The sequence below is a fragment of the Hemitrygon akajei genome, chromosome 24 (genome assembly GCF_048418815.1).
Source record: "Hemitrygon akajei chromosome 24, sHemAka1.3, whole genome shotgun sequence".
NCBI classification, from domain to species: domain Eukaryota; kingdom Metazoa; phylum Chordata; class Chondrichthyes; order Myliobatiformes; family Dasyatidae; genus Hemitrygon; species Hemitrygon akajei.
In genome coordinates this window covers 17,577,348-17,581,441 of record NC_133147.1, presented here as the reverse complement: position 1 = coordinate 17,581,441, position 4,094 = coordinate 17,577,348, and positions in this window count along the sequence as shown.

The window sequence follows — 4,094 nt, the reverse complement described above, 5'->3', positions numbered from 1 at the left end:
CCACTGCTCTGCTCTCTCTACACACATGACTGTGTAGCTCGGCATAGCAGAAATGCCATCTATAAATTTGCCAGTGATGCAACCATTGTTGGCAGAATCTCAGATGGAGATGAGCGGGCATACAGGAGTGAGATATACCAGCTAGTTAAGTGGTGTAGCAGCAACAACCTTGTTTTTGAATCATTGATTGTGTGGCTTCAGGCTTCTGTATCTCCTCCCTGATGATAGCAAAGAGAACAAGGCATGACCTGGGTGATGGGGGTCCTTAATGATAGATGCCACCTTTGCAAGCGTCTCTCCTTGAAGGTGTCCTTTGTAACACAGCTGCTCGAGACAAACCTTGACAAGGACACTTGCATCTTTTTTCAGACATTCCTTGCAAATGCGCAATCCACAGAGATGAGAGATAACCTCGTCCTCGATCTGAGGGCAGCATGGATTGAGAGTGAACCTCCAAATATGCAGAAGAATCAGACAGGAAGAGCTTCTTTTACTGCCAGCCAAGCAGTAAAAGACCAAGCACCTTGGTGCTCATCGGTGAGTTCTGGTGATGCCAAGTGTATTGACAGTCTTCCACAGAATTATCCTGCGGAATCCCTGAAGTCCTTCTCCCACAGTGCATGCTAACTGCTGCCTGCTGAACTTGTGTTCAAAGATGTTTTATTGAAAGAACTTTTCCATGAAGGGCAAATAATGCAGCAGTGTACTACTGAATGGGTCATTGCTTAACAGTGGGGCCAGGCAATCCTTTGCAATACGAGTCAAGTACAAGGCTATGTACATCAGTGTTAGATATAGCTTGGTGCATCCACACACACAAAAGTGTCATCAGGGTGAGTGTGATGGTGGGTATGCTTCCCCCCACCCCACTGTTGAGAGACTTATCTATGGTCACCCATCGGACACATTACTGTTTGAATCCCTAAATGAAATAAAAAAGGACTGACTTTGAAGAGGGTTCAGAGAAGATTCACGAGAATGATTCCAGGAATGAGAGGGTTACCGTATGAGGAACGTCTGGCAGCTCTTGAGCTGTATTCCCTGGAGTTCAGGAGAATGAGGGGGCATCTCATAGAAACATTCTGAATGTTAAAAGGCCTGAACAGATTAGACATGGCTAAGTTATTTACCATGATAGGGGATTCTAGGACAAGAGGGTACGACTTCAGGATTGAAGGATATTCATTTAGAACTGAGATGCGGAGAAATTACTTTAGTCAGAGGGCGGTAAATCTGTGGAATTTGTTGCCACAAGTGGCTGTTGAGGCCAAGTCATTGGATGTATTTAAGGCAGAGATAGATAGGTTCTTGATTAGACAGGGCATCAAAAGGTATGGGGTGAAACAGGGGAATGGGGATGACTGAAAGAATTGGATCAGCCCATGATTGAATGGCAGAGCAGACTCGATGGGCCAAATGGCCTACTTCTGCTCCTATATCTTATGGTCTTTTGATCTTAAGAAACATAAAACAGACTATTAACATTTCCATAGTTGTGTAAGTAGGCAATATTTATCTAAAGTTAACACTGTTACCTTGTAGAATGAGACAGAAAAAATGTATTGTGAATAAGGGATTGACAGAGAAACAAATATTTGTAATTGTATTTACAGAAGAAGATAGTAAAAAAACCTTCCAGAAATAATGCAACACAACAGTTCTTGAGTGAACAAGGAGCTGAAGGCAATTATCATTACAAGGAAAGTATGGAGATACTGAAAACTGATAAATCCCCAGGAACTAATAACCTGCCTCTCAATTAACATGTGCAAAATGTAGGCAGCATCTATGGAGGGGAAAAAACAGTTGACATTTTGGGCATCTCAAGATTTTGAAAGTAGTACCTTAGAGTTGTGTTTGCACTGTTCAACATTTTGTGAACTGCCATCGATTCAGGAAAAGTTTCCATAACTAGAAGACAGGAAATGTAATCCCAGAAGTTAAGCAAAGAGATCATCATCATCATTATTGCCTGTTTCACTGCTGGCGTTTAGGGCAGCAATGAAGGCCTTTCATCTCTGGCTGTGTTCAGGGCTTCCTTCATCATGCCAGTAGCTTCCTCTCGGTTTTCACTACCTCTGTCTTGCAAGTTATGGGTGGAGACTCAGGAATACCATCGCACACAGGTGAAGAAGGATTCTTCATTGCTGTTTCCGTAACAATTTTGTTTTGGCAGTCAGGGTTGTTAGCCCTGAGCTGACCCCCCCCCCAAACCTGGAGGACCAGTGGACCACTCTTAATCTGGCCTCTACCCTTTGACCTGTTTGGCATGGGTGACCTTACCAAGAGCCAAAGCATAAAGCCCTGACTCCAGCCAACATAGCTCTCTGGGTGATTGAGGCACACAAGCCTCCAAACCATGACTAGGTTTTGGTCCTCTTGGAGATAAGGAAAGAGAGAGAAGTGAAGAACAGCTTAATATATGCAATAAGGAAATTCAAGAATATCGTTAAGGGAGTTGCTGGGCAGTAAAACAAGGAATAGGCTGAATCAGCAAGGTTTTATGTGTCACACAAGAGGTTATTAAACAGAATTATCCAGCATTGTTTGGGGTAATACACTGGCATGTTGCTTTGATAAAATAATGCAGAAAAGATTCAGGCATTAAATACAGTAAATGAAAAAAGGTGTGGCATATATAATGTGGAAAAATGTGGGACATCCAGTTAGATAGAAATTGTATGGCCAAGATATATTTAAATGTTGGAGACTGAAGGATGTGAATGTTCATTGAGATCTGGGTTACTTTGAATCTGCTTGTTCTCTGAAAGACAAACCTCCATTCCAGGAATCAATCTGTGAAACTTTATTGTATTCCTTCTAATGTAAACATATCCTTATTTAGATGGGCACAATATTCCAGAAAAAGTAAAACATCAGTCCCAATCCTAATGAATGACAGTAAGCATGACCCTGGTCCTGCTTTTGTTTCTTACACCCTTACTGTATGTTTTTAACAAGGAAAGTTGATTGACAGACTCGATGGGCCAAATGGATTAATTTTGCTCCTGTATCTTATGGGCTTATGGACAGAAAGTTAGAGAGTAGTTGAAGAAAAGAAAATTCCAGCCTTTGGTGTTTCTTGTCTCAAAGGATAGACTAGGCAGAAATCCTCACTGCATTTATGAGCAACTTGAAACACCAAAACCTGCTGAAATTGGGATTAGCGTCATCTTTTTTTAGCTGGTCTAGACCTCATGCACCATAAGTAAGTATGTTTATGGATTTATTCACTTGTTTTATGTCTTGTATACAAAATCCTCGAAACCAAATTACAAAGTCCAAACACAAAAGCTCAAATACGCATTCATTACAAAGTCCAAATGTAAGTTTTTTTTGTATAATCTTGGGTGAATACTAATTTACAGAGATTACAAAGTAGAAATGTTTTAGATCCTCCGGCCACTGAGTCTTATGTCAACCTTCAACCACACATTTACATTAAATCCTTCTTTTATTCTACCCACATTCTCCTCAACTTCACCCAGAAGATGTTCCAGATTGTTTTAACTATACTTTTTTTTTCAAGTGCAGTCACAATCGTAATGTAGGAAACATGGCAGCCAATTAACCTGCCTTAGTGATGTTTATCTAAGGGTAAATATTAACAAGGACATTGGGTTAACAATTTTGAAATCCTTGATATGATATCATGAGAGAGGGCTATGATACTGGAAGCTCTAGCCCATGCTCCATTATATGTCTCAATAGTGGGCAGATGAGGCCTCATCTTAACATCTTATCCCAAATATGACATCTCCAATAGTGGCTTACCTTCATTGTTACTTTGGATTCCAATGTACTTCTTGTGTTAGAATCTCTGGACTTTGACATAAAGCTTTTGGACACAGAACCTAGAGTGCTTCCAGTGGACCCCAACTGCACACTAACAATAAATGTCTAAATGCCAGTGCAATATTCAGAGTGGAGGAAAACTAGATTAATTTATGCTGAGGGTAAAGATCTGTACGGAATCAAATTAGCTTTATCTTGAAGTGCAATAAGACTTTTATGGCCTTTCAGGCAGCATATTACCTTAGTATTAAGTTCCTTTGCTTGGAGTCAATATAAAAGTCCAGAATTCCAGAAACTCC